The sequence below is a fragment of the Aythya ferina genome, assembly GCF_964211825.1.
Source record: "Aythya ferina genome assembly, chromosome: 1".
In the NCBI taxonomy this organism is placed as follows: domain Eukaryota; kingdom Metazoa; phylum Chordata; class Aves; order Anseriformes; family Anatidae; genus Aythya; species Aythya ferina.
This window is the reverse complement of record NC_140296.1, coordinates 100,268,680-100,287,046: the sequence shown is the minus strand read 5'-3', so window position 1 is coordinate 100,287,046 and position 18,367 is coordinate 100,268,680. Positions and strand designations below refer to the sequence as shown.

Sequence of the window (18,367 nt, the reverse complement as noted above, 5' to 3'; positions counted from 1 at the left end):
GCACTCCCCCTACGCTCCTGGGGCTGTGTGCCCCGCAGGGACAGCCTGAGGCTGTCAGCCCCTTCCACCCTGGGCACTCACAGAGCTGAAGCTCAGCCAGGCCAAGCAATGGGCACTGGACCACAGGGTGCTGGGGAAACCCAGCTCAGCCCCGCACAGGCTGAGGGCAGCACGGCCACCCCTGGGGCCTGGCAGGGCCTCAACCCTTCAGGGCAAACCCCCAGGCTATTCACTGGGCCACATATATGTTGGATGATCTCTGAAGAGTAATGTAAGAATCATCAGCCAAGTGAGACACATCATCTGTTACCATGAGAATTGCTAAGATCTTTCTGACAGGCTGAGAAAAATGTGTTAAAGGCATTTCAGCACCACTATTAAGCCGTGTTCCTCTGGAATGTAGTTTAAGTTCTGCAGTAGTGCACCTGTACAGAGCAAATTCATTTTGCATTAAAGTCATTTTGCATTAAAAAAAAAAAAAAAAAAAACTAAAAGCTGTGATGTGTATTGGTTTGAACAAAACAGAAAACATCAGCTGCTAGTCGTGTTGCGTATTTATGCTTTCATACAGCTCTCCCTCAGCTCTAGTTCGTGATGAGAAGACCCAGGCAATCATTCCTCTCCCAGATGGACACAATTTACTACTGGAACATCTGGATAGCCTAATCAAGGATAATCTTATGCATTTATGCATATATAAATATATCCACGTATACACACGGAGGCACATCATACATATGATTAGCCTCGGTCATAGGGGGAATGTTTTTAAACTAAAAGAGGGGAGATTTAGCTTAGAGATTAGGAGGAAATTCTTCACTCAGAGGATGGTGAGGCACTGGACCAGGTTGCCCAGAGAGGTTGTGGATGCCCCATCCCTGGAGGTGTTCAAGACCAGGTTAGATGAGGCCCTGGACAACCTGATATAGTGGGTGGCATCCTTGCCTACGGCAGCGGGTTGGAAATAGATGATCTTTGAGGTCCGTTCCAATCCAAGCCATTCTATGATTCTATATCATATCCAAATATGACAGCCTAATTGAGCTTAATCACACGTGCCGTATATGCTCCTGTATATTAGGCTACATGTATGTATATATACACATGTACATATGATTAGCCTTAGGCTACATACACATATGTACACATACGTTGATGTTTCCTTACCTTGGGACATAACTAAAACAAAAAAACTGTAATTGGTAAAGGGAAATACACAGCCATTGGGCATCATCCATAAAAACTCTTTTCCACTTTCTCATGAAATCTGGAGGCAACCAAGAGATCTTTTGGACTAGAGGTAACTCTAGTGTCTCAAGGCACTTGCGTTCAGACCAACAGCCAGTCCACAAAGTCCTTGGCCCCAAGAAGTTATTGGATTAAAACTAATATAAAATTCCTTGCCAAGAACAAATGCACCTCAGTTTAGAGGAGTTAATACATTGCTTTACCTCTTCTCTCATGTCAGCAGCAAATCAAGAAATAGCCTAATTATTCACCACGACATCAAACATTCTGGAATAGAGATGAGCAAGTTCCACTTACTTAATTTCTATATTATTTATTTATTTATTTTAAGCATCACTGCATAGATTCCTGATGGACATCACAGGCTTTGGCTGGTGTTTTTGCATTTTTGCAGTTTTATGTATTGAAGGTCATTGAACCCAAAAATACTTTGTTTTGATGAAAACTCCTCCATAACCTAAGGCAAGCACACAGAATTCCTTCTTGAGCAAAAGGAGAACAAAGAGGCTGAGAAGAGACCATGCAACTGAATGGCCACGGCCACATTGGAGCCATGTGACAGCTACACACAGTACTATCTGAACTTACTGGTTTCTTGAGCTCTTACTCTAGGAAATTTATGCCACTGCCCTTCTGCTAAACTTTGGAATCAAAAAAAAAGTATCCTCCAATGCATACTCCAGACTATTAATTACACAGATATAACTTAACAGGAATAATATATATATATATATATATATATATATATAAAAGACCTTTTTATACAGACTCTTTTTTTTAAACATGATTTTACAGGATTACAAGATTTTCACTTAGGCATGCACTGTTTTATATTAGTATCTACCAAGCAATCTTTAAAGGAAAACAAAAACAAAAAAGCAAACAAAAACAAACAAACAAAAAAAAACACACACACAGAATTTAAGTTTAGACCTTAAGTTAAATCAAAGAAAAAACAGCATTTCATCTCCTCTGTAGAATTTGTAACTGGGTACCTTTCGTGCAGCATGAAAGCTCTCATTGCAAGTACCTGTTGTTCAGGGTTGAAATGCATAATGCAAAGCTGGTAGTCTAAATAAATCCTTAGTATTTATAAGTAACAAGCCCTCTGCTAACACCACACTAGCTGAAAGTGCTCAAATATGTACATATCTCGCTGAGCTGTTGAAAAACATTACCCTCTCAGCAGTTAAATGTTCTTAAGTCAGCATCTTTGTCTTTCCGACCAGGCTAATAAACTAATGCTGGCATTCATACTTTGGACATGGTAATCATTGGCATTATGACCAGTTGCATAAAACTGTTTCATAAGCTAAAGAATTTCTAGAGGATCAAAATTCTCTCACCCTACCCAAGTAACCATCATGCTAAGCATCTGAGGAAAGAACACAGCTCAATTTTATAGCTTGTCTGACAGCAATTTATGAAGTGTTGCCTCACCTGTTTTCTGCCGGTGCTTAAAATTATTTTTTTTTAGCATGTTAGTACCTTTTTTTCTTGCTCTTGTTTTATGTGTACACACACATACATATATTTGCATAGTTTTATATGTAAAAAACAATGCAATATACGCATACAAATAACAATGCCACAGCCTGTAGGTTTCTCACCAAGATTTTTGTTTTTGGATTTTCAGCACCAATACTTGCAGTCAGGTTATAGTGCTACCAGAAAATCTGTACGATGATCTTTATGATAAAAGAATGCAAGATGAAAGAGCACTGAACAAAAACAGATGGAAACTTTGGTTCAGAAGATAACACTCCTCAGAAATAGCTGTTCGCAGTCCTTCATTTGCCTCCCACCATTCAGGGCGAGTCTTCATTTTTTTCCAGAGAAGAGTTTTGAGAGCACTTCTGAGTTCACTTGAGGGGAAAAAAGACCTTCCAACTGCCTGTGAGCAACCTGCAGGATGTGCTGTGCTGGGTGGTTACTGACAGCAACGGAGGTGGGTGCTCATCTCTGCTACTACACTTCCCAGATCCCTAACACATCAGCTAGCCAGCTCAGCCTGCTTAGGTCTCTCCATGTTTAGGATTAAGACGTTCTCTGGTTTGATCTCTGTAACACTGAGGTAGAAAAAATAAGTTTTTTCACTGCACTGCTAAGATTTCAGCCAGTTCTTGAGATATTTAAGTTCTGCCTGTCATCACATCTCAACAAGTAAAAGAACCAACAGTCATAAACTAAAACATAGCCTGCCTATTCACAAAAGATTAATAAGGAAAATGTAGAGTGTTAGGGAATAAGTAAGCTGACAGAAGTGGCCTCCATTTTATTGATTTATTTTTAAGGCAAGGAAGGACTCCAATGACTTAACAGAAGCCCTTTAACAGCCAGCTTACACATGTATTTTGAAGACCACTTTTATCAAAACAGGAAAAAATATGTTTTCCCCTTTTCATGTCCTAAATTTTGACCTAATTCATGTCTGCCACTTTAGCAAAACATCCTACTTACTTTTTCTTCCAAAAATGAGACTAGAGCAATGGCCCTCATCTTTTTTAGAATGGTAATAAAGATAACAGGCCAAGAATAAAGTATGATTTGAAACAGTTTTAGTTTGAATGCTTTGTGCTTACATCACTCGGAGAATAATTGATATGGTAAGTAAGATTAGATAATGTTCAGTAACTGTGCTATTCAGTCCCCGTCCTCCAAGAACACCATCTTACAAAATGAAGTTTCCTAAATGGTGAGTGGGAGAGGAATCAGTTTTAAAGTCTTCATTTGAAGCAAATTTATTGTGTTGTATGGTGACAAGTTATGGAATTAAGTTTAAAAACAAACCATTTGACCTCCATAAATTAACTTATTTCAGTGATAACACAACAAATAAAAATTCATTTCCAAAGACATCACTTCTCCCCCATTGTTTTTATACATGTGAAATCTATTTTGCATAGATATGGAGTTCACTAAGCATTCCTTTTCTTCTTCATCCAGCTATAGAAATTGCAATTGTTTTCAAACTGAAGAGGCAAAAAAAACTCTTTTGCTGTCACCATGCTTCAAATTATTTTAATTGCTTTTGTTATTTCTTAGTCATATAGATAAAACATTCAGACTTCAGATGTGTAACCTGTTAAGGAAGTCTGAAGTCCATTTAACTTGAATTATTAACCTGAATATAAATATAGTCATCCATATTTACAAAAATCAGACCTCTAGACCCTGATTATTTTTAGTACAATTAATAATTAGTTTTAAAAGAATTCAGATGTCCTGATTTCTTATATTCATTATGGTAATAACTGTTTTCATAATACCAAACATTATTTATAAGCCTAGTGAATCTTAATGTGAAAGCATTCAGTTTTTCCCAAGACACAGCCATTGCAGTTAATCAACTTAGTATTAGAAGAACTTCAAAATGCACAAAACTGCTACTTAGACATTTTAAGCCTACCAAAGGAGCAGTTCCATAGAAGCACTGTATCCACTGTCATTAATGGAGTATCAACTCTTTCACTCCATTTGGAATTAAAACATACAACTTTAGTGCAGATGGAACAATACTAACACATTTCAATCATTTGAAGATTTCTCTTTAGTTCTTTTCTGTTCAATTTTATATCCTAACACTCACAAGGTGGTGGTAGGAGTAGGAAGCATTCAAGAGATACCTACCATTATCTGTTATTTCAAAGTAACGCATTTTGATTCTTAATTCAGATGTAGTATATTAAAAACATGGATTTCATTTACCTATTAATGACTTTCTTCTAATGTATTTCATGCATGTAAAGTTGCTAATCAAAAATTATATGAATATATGTTGTACGTGAATTTCATACATTTCAGTTTTTAAATGAGAAGGAACTAAGGAACTAAAATCAGTTAACAAATAGCTTACGTTTCCAAATACCTTCCTCAGATTATTAAGTGGCTAAGTAGATACTATTTTTATTTGGGAAGTTCTGTATCCGGATCTATGAAGTAATTCTTTCGTAAGTTAGTCATAGCATCACAATACTCAACATTGCTCAATCACCAATACTGCAAATGAAATTCCAGACTAAGCACCAGCATCTAGAGGAAAATCCATCAACCTCATTAAATCCGCATTTAGCAGAGAGGCATAACTTCATATAATTGTAACAAAAACCTTGCAACATTTTCTAGTCACAGAACCCTATCAATTGCCTCAATCTTTTCTTGGGTACATCTATATTGTTATTGTTTTCAGGCCAGGAGTTAATTACTTTTTTTTCTTTTTTTTTTTTTTCCCGTGATAATTTTTCTTTGCACTTCCGATATAGGTTTTCAAGAGATCATCCAGTCAGCCACTCACGTCTGAAGTACATGTCAAAAATTCATTTAAGAATAAGTTTAACATGCAGATAGTTCTAGACAAGATGAAAAGACCTCATCTTCTGGGACAGTAACTGCACAATTGTATTGTCACCAGTTGTTTACAAAGGGACTCCAAACTCACAGTATAACCTCGGGAGAGTCTTTCAAGGAATAAAGGACCTTGGAATTTACTGAACAGGTTAACAGATATAAAGATATAAATTATATATAAAGATATTAAGATATAAACGTATTAACAAAAAAAGTTTAAAATTATGTTTCTTTATCAGGTATAACATCATTTAAAAGTACTTGCCTGCTCAGTAATTAGAAGGGCAATTTTCAGCTATCTTGTGCTGCAAGTGTATAGAAGAAAAGCTCCTTTTTCTGCCTCAAATTGTGAAATCTCTTGTGCTTTTGCAAAGACTAGGAAAAGCTGAGATAAGAGACCTTCCACCTGTTTTATGTAGAAAACCAACCAAATGACAAGTCTTCTGAGGCATACTCATTAAAGAAAAAAACCATGAAGCTTTCAAAAAGTAGCAAAAAAATCGTTCTTAATTTGCATTATATTTTTCAAAGGAAATTAGAAGAAAAGTAACAGTATGGCAACGGCAGCATTGTTCCAAGAGGGGAAAACTAATACCAATTCTCAGATCAAGGTGTTTGTTCTAAACTTGTTCATTCAGAGAGGAGCATGCTATTGTTGTTTGCTTTTCTATCTAAATTTATGTGTTCACTAAAATGGTTTGTAGAGTTTCTTTTGTTAAATAAATGTTTATTTCTTCCAAGTATTAAGGACTTCAGTGTTTTAGAATTCTGCATGTTATCAACATTCATATCTAGTCAGAATATATAGAATAAGCAATGCATCATTATAACTCTCTTGCAGGGTGATGTATTAATGGCTGCCATAACTGTGACAGAAATACATTAAGGATATTTCCACTTATGTTTAAGAAAAGGAAATCTAAGAAAAGCTTTAGGAACTGTTCATACCTTATAACTCAGAAGTATTTATCTGAAGCCTGACCCTTATATGCCTAAAACATCAGTTTCAAGGAAAACTAAAAATCTTTTTGCATTAGGAATTTGTCTTAGAAACTTTAGGAAATTTATTGAGAATTAATAATTTTGAAAATGAAATCCTGATAGTGAAAAGACTTACTGCTTAACTATGCATCTACAAATTTCATACTATTCTATCATGTAATGATGAGCACAGGCATATGTTTCTCGAGTTTTGATTGATTCATGTACTTCACCTTAGGGATCTTAGCCAAATTTCAATATAAAAGATTTAACAATAAATAAAATTCCAATTGTAGTCTTGCATCGTAGTATGCGTGATACTACATGTATTTTGCAGTATTGTATGGAATATCACATAAAGAAACTAAAACATCTGTGCTACATTTAGGGAATTTAAAATTAGGCAGGTGCTTTGTACTAGTTATAACTACATTTTTTTTAAAAAATCAAGATTCTGACATGACATTCTGTTAAAAGCCAAACATCTTTTCTCAGACTCTTTGTTCTAACTTCCTCAGACCCCTTATCTTTTAGTCTGCCTCCCCCATTAAATAAAGAGAGGTGCCTCTACTTGTAAAGTCAATTTGGTATAAGAATCTCCATGTGATTTTTTTTTTCATTCAGACAACCTAGCAAGCAGTGAAACACCAAATTATGCTGGTTAAATGAAGGAAACACCATGGATGAAACGCCTGGCAGTTGCAATCCTAAAGACTCTGACTCCCCTCGCATACACTGTCTATACCAGCTGACCACATTAGGCCTCTTTCCTAGACTGTCATTAGCACACATTCATGTTAACAAAAGAAACATGAGTCAGATCCTAAGCATTTTTACCATGAAGAAATTCCAAGTCTGTTACACCCATTAAGTCACATGCATACAATTTTTCCTAGTTTGTAAGTCTAGTTACCTGCCCTATAAAATAACAGAATCTCCAACTTCAGCAGTTAAGATCACTGCCAGTCATGTACACCAGTTTCACTAGATCCCCACAGAGCATCTAAATTCAAATCCAAGGAAAGATGGTGATGGCAACACATCTCATTCACTGGAATTTTGCAATCATTAGCATTCACATATAATTTAAAGTAAAAAGTCACTCATGCATATATGACCAAGATAGTGCTTTCGAGGCTGGGGAGGACTTCTCAGGTCCTCCAACAGAAACAGGTATCTTCCCTTTAACTGCACACTATGTTAAACACTTAAACCACATACACAATGCATATGGAAATTCAGGTACCTGAAACATAATTCCAGCTTACCTGAATCTTGAGAATGGGTATGTCTTACATTTGGTGTTTTCTTTTCACTTTCAGGAGTATAGAATCATAGAACATCCTGGGTTGGAAGGAATGAAGCTGCAAGGATATTTGAGTTAACTCCTGGCTCCACACAGGACTAAAAAAAAAAAAAAAAAAAAAAAAAAAAAAAAAAAAAAAAATCAAAATGTTTAAGTTCAGCTAGCTTCTGTGCCCTGACTACTGCCCTGGGGAGCCTGTCCCAGTGCCCAACCTCCCTCTGGGTGCAGAACCTTTCCCTAACACCCAGCCTGACCCTCCCCTATCCCAACTTCCCAATTCCATGCCGTTCCCTCGGCTGCTGTCGCTGTCCCCAGAGAGCAGAGCTCAGAGCCTGCCACTCTGCTCCCCTCATGAGGGAGCTGCAGGCCGCCATGAGGCCTCCCCTCAGTCTCTGCTCTGGGCTGAACAAACCAAGGGACCTCAGCTGCTCCTCATACATCTTGCCCTCCAGACCCCTTAGCATCTTTGTAGCCCTCCCTTGGAGGCTTTCTAATAGTTTATGTCCTTCTTACGTTGTGGTGCCCAGAACTGCACACAGTACTTGAGGTGAGGCTGCACTAGCAGACAAAAGTTTTGGAAAATCCGTAAAAAGAGGGTCCAATCACCCAGCCTTGCCCTCTCTGCTTTCAAGGGGAACCCTAAGATGAGCTGAGGCAATGACGGCTGCCTTACTTCACTGACTCTGAAGTTCCCTCACAGGGTGCAGCATCTGAGTTTACTTCCCAGGGATGTGACATCCATCATCCTGTGTGAGGATGTCAGAGCACAAAACACACAGGTATTATGCTCTATATTTCTAATATACTTGACTACATTTATAAAAATATTTTTTTACATAGGATTGTTGAGCCAGCAGTAGGGAAACACAGTGAACACCAGTCAGAAAGCAATGCTCTTTTGATTCAAAGATCGAAGCCGTAATTCCTTTAAGTGGTATATTCTTTATTGCAGCGCTGGATGCACGGGGGATCTCTCCACCTATCGTGCATACCCAAAGCAAAAAGCAGTCTTGAATTTATACAATCAATCTATCAATATTCTACAAGCACCTATACATATGCATTACCTATCCCCGCCTTCCCTTGCTTCTCATGCTAATTAGCCTTTTGGCACCTTGCGCCTGCGTAGAGCCTTCCAAGAATTGTGGGCAGGGGTCTTTGGAACGTGGGCAGGGGTCTTTGGGAGGAAGACCCCGAGTCTTCCTCACAGTGTACTTTTCACCTTTGGTCAGGAATCTGCTGAATTGGCAGGTTTCTTAATTGCAAGAGCTGGTTGTTGCTAATTCTTCCATTTGTTGTATCTTTATAATGAATTCCAATGTCCAGTTTTGAGATTTATAGTCCTTACGTTTGTTTCTCTGTCCGTCTGCCGCTTCCTTATCATGAGTTCCAGTGTCTTGTTTCGAGATATACAGTCCATGTCTGGGGATTGTCCTTGCCTCCCCAATGCCTCCCCAATACCTCCTTAATCACTTTTTCCAATAAAGGGGAGGAAGGGCCTCGAGCGGTAAGTAGAAATGCTGGTAATGCACACAGAAGCTTTACTGGGTGGAGATGTAGGAACAATTCTCTTCTTCCTTTACTCCCATGACTAAAGGTGATTTAACTGTTTTTTATACCTTATTGCTTTCTCTGTGCTTCCACCACAAAATGTAGTATTTTATGCTTTTTTTTTTTTTTTTTTTTCCTTTGCAGCTCCCTAAAGAACACAAGCTGGAGTTGCATTTCTAAGAGACAAGTAATTTATCCTTTGTGGCTTGTATTTGTACCCTTGGTGTCTTCAGTATTATCTTGTACTTGTGCTATCACCCTGTGCTTTCAACAGCCCTTGCTATAGTATGGACATGAGGTCAACTCCTGAATCAGCCAAATTCCTCTTCTTCCTCTTATGAATATGAGACATTTCTCAGAGCACCTCAGCAACAATAGCTCATAGCCTTTTGGAATAAGAACTACAGGGAAGGGGAAAAAATCTACATTGCTGCAAAAGCTGCCCTTCTTGTTTACGCTGTTTCTTTTAATATCAAAACAAGATTGGCAAGTACTAACTCACTTCTTAATGGAAACCGATCCACAACTTTTCTAGCACCTGCATGAAATACTACTTCAATTTACCAGACAGACCATAGTGTTTACAGAAGATTCCTGGGCCAAGGTAATGAAAAAACAGGCCAATTTTATAATATAAAAATTTTGAGTTCCACAAAGGTCAGATTTTACTTTTAACCCCTTTCTTAAATGTGATACACATGTTCACACAGATGGGAAATGTATCTTCATCTCTGACCCATATTTAATAGAATTATCTAAATTATATCCCAATGTCATGCACTTTTATCATACTTGAGATGTGCTCTCACAAAATCCAGCCCCACAACACCACCTCATCTAATTTGTAAAAAAAAAAAGTACAGGAGTGTGATAGTAGTATTTGATGTTCACCTCTGCTGGTAGGGAGTTCTTGTGAATACACACAATCAAAAACAGAAGGGCATCTTGCAGAGATCCTCGCACCAAAAACTGCCTTTGAATTAGAAAGAGACTTTGCTAAATACCCAATATGATCTTTACACACTTTAGTTCTGACAATTCCCCCGTTTAAGTGTGCCACTTTGGAAAGACAGGCCTATAAAAAATCTTTAAACTTGTGCAATAAGCCTTGTGTACTATGAATTAAATTATATTTTTGCTTACCTTCTTTTTAGGAGCAAAATGCAGTAAGAATGTTTACATTTAAATATCTACAGCATATGATTTATTTTTTTTTTTAAAAAGTTGTCTAGCAATTCTCTTTGTTTTTATTGCAACTACAGCATAGCACATTGTAGTCTGTTTTCCCAATATGTTTTGTTATCCTCCTTGCCCATATGTCTTTATGTAACATACCTTTACATTTTCTTTGACTGCTCTGCTCTCAGTAAGTTATAATGCTTTGCAGAGAGCCTTAGAAAAAAAACAACATTGCTTGCTTAAGTAATTTTAAGATGCATGTAGAAGATGCATAACTGATTATTGTGAAAACAGTCTTGTGATGAATGCACTGCAGAGCAAAAAAATCACCGTCATGCAGTATTTCATCCAATACATCTAGGCAGATAACAATGTATGTTATAGCAGTGTGGAACAGATTTAGAGGTGAAATTGTGTTATAAATGGGAGAAATTCATGGATACTGGAAGGACTGGGACTTCACATTTAAAATCATTTTCTAATCAATTCTCAAGAAGGAGATCCTACCCACTCTGAAATTAAAAGTACATTCCGGTTAATTTCATTGTTAATGTCAAGCATTAACAAATATACCACAGACATTTGTAGCTGCAGAAATTTTAGCCCTTCCTTTCCAGCTTTAGAGAAGCTGATTTGATTTGAACACAGAAGTTCAGATAACTGGAACATATCATGTACCTTTCACTGCTCTGAAAGAATACTGAATTCCAAACCTTCCATTTTTATGAAATACAAGAACACATGGAAATTGTTCAAAAGGAGTAAGTTCCCGTGTCAGATATTGCATACCAATATGAAATGAATGTGAACTAAGCTACCCAAACAGTTTTTCAGTAAGATAGCTTGGATACAGTGGGGTATCAAAAACAATAAAGCTGCTGCTGGATATAGGTCAACATAACAAAATAAATCAATTAGCAGTGTAAAACTACTGATAGTAAAAAGAATATGAGCACCAAAGGTACCTAGGCTGAGTCCTCATGAGGCATGGATAGGCTTATGATTAGTCAAACACTAAACATCTTCCTTGGACTACTTATCACTAACCTGAACAGATTCATATCGCATTAATGTTCTTTAACATAAGTATGGTAAATCATTGTGATAATTGCTTTGAAAATTCTTTAATCCATGAAAAAAAAAAAAAATAATAAAAAAATAAAAAAAGTAAAGCTTAATAACTCTACAATGGAGTAGATAGGCTTATGACTGCCTCTCAAAACCAAACTGCAATAGGATACATAACAATTCCTAGGTAATCCTGTTAATACTTAGTATTGATGGGTACCATGATATTATACACAAAAATACTCCCAATTGTTGTAAAAATAGAAATAGGTCACTTGAATTGGAAAGGAACTGTTTCATCTCTTTCAGGACCAACTACTTTTAATGTCTTAACACTAAAGATTCAAATTTCCTAAGATCCCAGATGCTCATAACTTTCTGCATGCTTGAAAAGAGCTTGTATACTGCTAAGACTTGCTAAGACTTTTTTTTTTTTTTTAATAACATGTTATATTATAAACTTACAACCTAAACACCTTGTGTTCATACATTAGTGTAATCATCATAATAGTGCTTTAGCAATATAATAACAATTGACAGGAAGCAATATAAGAAATGACAGTGATAAAGAATAATTTGCACAGTTCACAAAGTAGCAGAAACTTGGTTTGATTATCACAAGAATGGCTTGCCACTCCTAGTAAGACACAATGCAGCAATATCAATTCCACACAAAACACAAACACTACTTAGTCCCCTGATTGATGTGTGAAGAAAACACCAGAATCACAGCTTCACATATAATGTCATATACAGAAAAGAATGAGATGCTTATGACATTGAAAATCACAGACAGAAGAATTGAGTGAACTGAGAACTGAGTGAACAGTGAACTGAGATACTGCTAGCATAAGACAAAAGCCAACAGCATTATTTCATTTAATTACACATACACACATATACATGTACATGTACACACACACAGGTATATATGCGTGTACATGCACATATTGTGCAGAGACCATTCAGTCAGTCAAAACAGATCTTCTATCACCACAGAAAATCATGTAACAGGACAACTCCAGAGTCTATGGGGAACCTATTCAATTCATCTATGTTCCCTGATGTTTATTTTTTTGGATTCTCTGGTATTTTTAATTAAGAAATGATGGCAGTAAGGTTTCCACCAGTATCCTTTATACTTTCTGATGCATTGCAAGTTTAACTTTGGAGGCAGGTGGAGTTAGTACAGAAGGTCTGACAGTTGTTAGTGGGTTTTAGGGCTTGCCATACAGACTGAACAGGTGTCCCATGGACATACTACATGTGAGAAACGGTATTCTGAGGAGAAAAAAATGAGGTCAGAGTGGTTACTAAAGACTTTATTTGAGCCATTGTATATCTTAAATGCACATTACAACTAAGATGATCAAAGTGCTGGAGAAAAAAATATTTGTTTAATAGTTCATCATATCCAGTACTCTTTTACAATATAGTGGTAACTCAACAAATGAAGTAACACTTCATAACACTTTATGATATAATTCTTTAATTCCTTGTATTAAACTTTTTTTTTTTGTTTGTTTGTTTTGTTTTGTTTTAATCAAGACAACTGGCTATAAATTTTCTCCCTAATAGCTTTCAAAAGAAATATTTATATTCAGCAAGAAGGTAGCTATATCCAGTATCAAAACCCATACATTTCTTGCTTGGCGAATCAACTGGGGCTGATGGAATTAGCAGATGATCTGCAATGGTTCTTCTTTTTGTTCTTTGTTTTTGTTTTTGTTTTTTGACATTTACTTCACCCACCAACATGCACATACCAACTGCTCCCCAGCTCAATAGAGTATCCTCACATGGGGGACCTTGGAAACACTTTAAGCTACAACAGAATAGGGAAAAATCAAGGGGGCAGTTCAGATGGTTTAAAATACTTTGGGGCTCAACTCTGCACACAAATTAAACTAAAAACTTGTTTACATATCTTCCGATTACATAATACAATTATCATCTCATCATGCCTTTAGCCTATTACTATCAGCCAGCACTTCTTTGAAAGCATTATAAGAAAATGGTGGGTTTCCACCTTGTGTGACTGTGAATGCATTGAACCAAGTTTCTGTCCAGAGACAGAAAAAGACTGCACTTTGGTCTTGAACGACATGGGTATCACCTTCATAATAAATGGTGAAAAAGAAAAATGGATAATTTTATGGAGATTCAGAGAAGCTAGCCTATTAGAGAATTATTACCCCTTGGTATTTGGAAAAGCCTGCTTTGAATCCCTTGCTGACTTCATAAGCATACAGGTAATAGGTCTTAATGAAATTTTTCCTAACCAACATAAGCCTGTAAGAGGAAATTCAAAAACATTTAGGCTGGCACATATGCTTGTTTGTCAAAAGAAGTGTTTTTTACATATTTTAAATGCATCATCTTTTCTGTTCTAGCCTTCATTCTATCCATTACCCACATAGATTTTCCTTCTGTTTTCTGTTGCTCTTTTGCTCTAGTTTAAGCAACACATATTTTAGCAATGTTTCAAATTTACAACCAATGTATTTGAATACAAACAATGCTAAAATAGTTTAACTTTTTATAGCTTTGCCATTCTGAGATCTGATTGTCTCCATTTGTCTATGAAATGTTTGCAAGAAATTAAAATTGTAAAGATTTTCAAAATGTTAGAATTTGCAACCAATTCTCAGAAATAGACAATATCTCATAATGTTTTAAATCTGAGTATATACTTTAAAATAAGTAGAACTTTCTACATGAGGCAGAAAGTATTGTGTTTTACCTAGTATTTACTGTTTAGGTTTCAGATTCTCACATGGAATAGGCCTTTTGAACAGGGCTCAGTTGATTTTAAGATTGTATTTGCATTGTAACTTGAAAGTCCAACAGATGTGGTAGAACATTCCTTGTAGAACAGGTATGTGATTTTATAGGGAAGAGGTCATGTGTATTTTCCAAAATTATTCATCTTAAAATACTTTAAGTTTTACACATTCGGTTGCATATAAATATTATATAAAAACGGTAAAAAATTATACTCTTTGGTAATAGTTTCTGTAATTTTGGCAAAGACCCCAGGTCTAATAACTTTATTTACTGCTTTCAATTTTTAACAGAAATATTGCTGTTATTGTAGGGAAGGGAAAGGAGTGCAAACTTACTATAGTTCTGTGGGACACAGAAGTAGTCTATGACCTGCGTACAAGTTACAGCACTCTGTGATCAACACCAGTCAGTGGGAGGCACTTTCACTACTCCTGGTTTCTGGAGCACCAGCTTCCAAACTGGCTCATAAATCATCTCCCAGTGGGACACTCTTAGGATAGTCCTGACAGTGTGCTGAGAAGTGATGCATTTATTAAAATGCATCAGTTCCCTAGTTTATAGGAAACAAGGTGAAGTTGATCAGTGTTCTCTGTTCTTGTCTGCTTAAACAAACTGTTCCTTCTCATATACTGAAGGAACACTATAAAAATGGTACAGAAACAACAAATAAGCCACCTCTCTCCCCACTCCTTCCCCACTTCTTCCACTTAGCAAATCTTGCAGGATCATTTGTGTGCTGCTTAGTGTCTTTTTTCATATAAAGACTACTAGTGCTAACAAAGATTTATTTTTATAACTTTCAGTATAATTTGGGCAGTCTGGGGACATTAATACATTTTAAAACACGAGGTGAATGACTTAGGTTCACATTTATATACTTACTGACTCATGATGAAATGACATAGGTACAAAAGAAATTAATCCTAAATTAATAGGGTGGGAAAAAAAATCCATTTGGAATCTCTGGGAGGTACCAGACTGTGGTGTTCATTATACACATAGAGAAAATTCTATGAATGCTATTTAAAAGTGTTTCTCAAAGTATCAATATTCAAGACCAGAAGTATCACATCATTAAGATTTTTTAAACTAGAGGTCACAATTAAGAGTTCTAGAAGAGTTCTAGTTAACTTTATGAAAACATATGTGAATGTGAACATTTTATTGCAAGACTTTGAATTTATTCTAGAAAATAGTATTTAATAATTAATTTTAAAGCATTTAATGCATTCACTGATGCTTTTGTTATAAGTAGGAAGCAAGTATTAGATAAAAGCCATCCTTCTAAAAATAGATATGTTACGTATGTGCTTGTATGAACCGGAGCAGACTGAGATATTTACCTGACTTTCTGCCTGCAAAAGACCCATGCTCTGTAGGATATAAAATCAGGTCAGAACTTAAATTAAATGCTTCCTGCAAGGAAGCCAGCCTATTCTGAAGGTGTGACATTTATGTGCTTAAAGTCTATAGCACTCTTAGTGAATGATGCTACCTAAAGAAGAAAAGAACAGCGTTATCATCAAAACTTATGATGCTCATTAAGTCTTTTGATGAGCATAGGTAAATTTAATTGCTCTTCGGAGCCTGGAAGATAAATCGTAAAAGTTGCATACAAAATTAACAAGATCACCTCAAGAAAGTGGTGGCTTCTTATTGACATCCCTGAAAACAAAATGGTCTTCATAGATTCATCACTCTTGAGTAATGTATTTACCATCTGTTCTCATCCCAAAATACATCTGATAGAGTGTTGGAACTTCGTAAATATTCTTAGGTAAACATCTCTCATGCTTATGCAGACAAGCAAATAGTTATTCACAGAGTCATTTTTCTAATATAGAAGTAGCAAAAATAGTTGGCTACTATACTTCAGATCAGGAAACACCTAGGCCATATAAAAGTTCTTTAGATTGCTACAGAAACCATCTTAGGACACCACACACTTTAAACCCCACTAGGATGAAGTAATATCTAGACCTTATCACCAGTTTTCATCCATTACTGAGTGAATGCTCCTTGTCTGGCATTCTCCCTTATGATCTGTAGCCTCAGTAATGTGAATAACACACTTAAACATCTCTAGGGAGAAAGCAATAGTCAAGGCAAAGAATGCAGAAGGTTAATGGTGAACTTACTAAAAACTCTTCTTTTAGTATAGAAACACAGGGAGGATAAAGGGAAAAAACAAACAAACAAACAAACAACAACAAAACGTGAATGCTATCTTGATTGTTTCCTTAACCTTCCACGAAGCCTTCTGGAGCTTTCATAGCATCCACCAGAAGGTCAAAAACCCTTCTGACTGTTCTCCAGTTCTGATAATGGCATCTTACCTGAGAAAATTCACCTCATGAAATCTGTCGGTGGCCATTTATGTCCTGCTCTTAGGCAAGGATTTTCCATGTTAAGAACTTCTAAAGAAGTAGCTGGCACATAGCATAACTGTCCTTCTGGCAACCCTCATTGCCTCCCAACCCCAGATTATTTATGATTACTTTTGATGACTTCAAGGATTTGTCCATAAACCACCAGCCTGTCACTGTGTTAAACCAGAACAAGCATATTCTCTGGGGTGCAGGCTAGGCTGAAGCACTGCTGTAAAAAGTGATTCTATTGTTCAGTATTTCTGAAAAGGAAATACGAAGGTGAAGTTTTAATGATATGTAAAAATATCACAAGTTCCTTTGAAAAAAAAAAAAGGAGCTTGGAAGGCAATACACTGTTCTTTGCCAAATGCGAGGCCCAGTTTCAACACAACCAAAATGCTACTATACAAGTGTGCCATATTAAAAAAAGATGGTCTCAGATCTTTGGAGATAAAGGGAGTTAGGCAAGCTTTTACACCTCACAATAGAATGACTTGGAGAAAGAAAAGACATAACTACTAATGTTTAAAATAGTAAAGGAGTACATTATCACTGCTGAATTCCTCTTTTACAGAGTACAGCCACTATTCATGGTTCTGCTCAGATGGAAGGAACTATACACAATTAGAATAAAGCAAATTTTGTACAAATGAGACTATTAAAAATTGTATTATGTTGCACTGTCACCATATAATGGCACCACTGTATACAAATCTACTTGAGAATCAATATTCCACTAAAGTATAATATAAACAAACATATCCAAGCAAGACCCTAGTGCTTAGAGATTCTGAAATGAGAAATATTCTTACTCTCAGATAGTTAGATTTGTAAACCTAGTACAGAATTAATTTTATGCCAGCAAATTACTGTTTTTAACAAGTTATGCAAGGCACAGAACCATATAATTGCCCTACACCTGAAATATGTTCTCATTCAGATACTGGTAATGAAGTTAGCTGAAGGTGCTGTACATGGGGAGGGGGGAAATCACATCTTATCTGTTCAATGACTTGTTCTTTACAGGTGGTTGGTTAGAAAATTAGCAGCTATTCTTTTCTGCAGTAATAAATTCTAATATTTGAAGAAAGAAAGAGCAGATGGATTGCCAGTTCCTTGCCACTTGCCACAGCACAATGAAGATTTAATCTTTATGATGAGCAATTCATTCTTTACATAATCACTATACTAGCATTCTAATACAAAGTTTGATCATCACATTTAAAGCAAAATAGCTAGTTTCCTGCATTTCTATGAAATAAAGTGTTTTTATTTTTGTTGAAATTGCATACAAATTTCTCTGAGATATTTTACCCCTACTTAAGTTGTAACCCTTCAAGTAAGTACTAAAATCACAGCACAGAAGCACTGTTACAGTGATTTGAAATAGAGGCCTACATACAAAGGTTTTATCAAGGAAACTTTAGGCACAAGTCACTCATTTTTATTTTGCATAAATAAAAAATATATTGATCTATATTGACAACTATAACTTCTGTTGGTTTGGTGAGACAGTCTTCATATTTTGACT

The 18,367-nt window shown here is 36.2% G+C and overlaps 1 long non-coding RNA gene across 1 annotated transcript in view; it reads right to left on the bottom strand.

Annotated features, from left to right (window-relative positions):
• LOC311442115 overlaps nt 1-18,367 on the bottom strand; it is a 170,974-nt gene that overhangs the window by 40,099 nt on the left and 112,508 nt on the right. The window contains exon 5 of the long non-coding RNA XR_014696450.1: nt 7,845-7,980. This is a non-coding gene — a long non-coding RNA (uncharacterized lncRNA). The remainder of the gene's footprint in view (nt 1-7,844; nt 7,981-18,367) is intronic.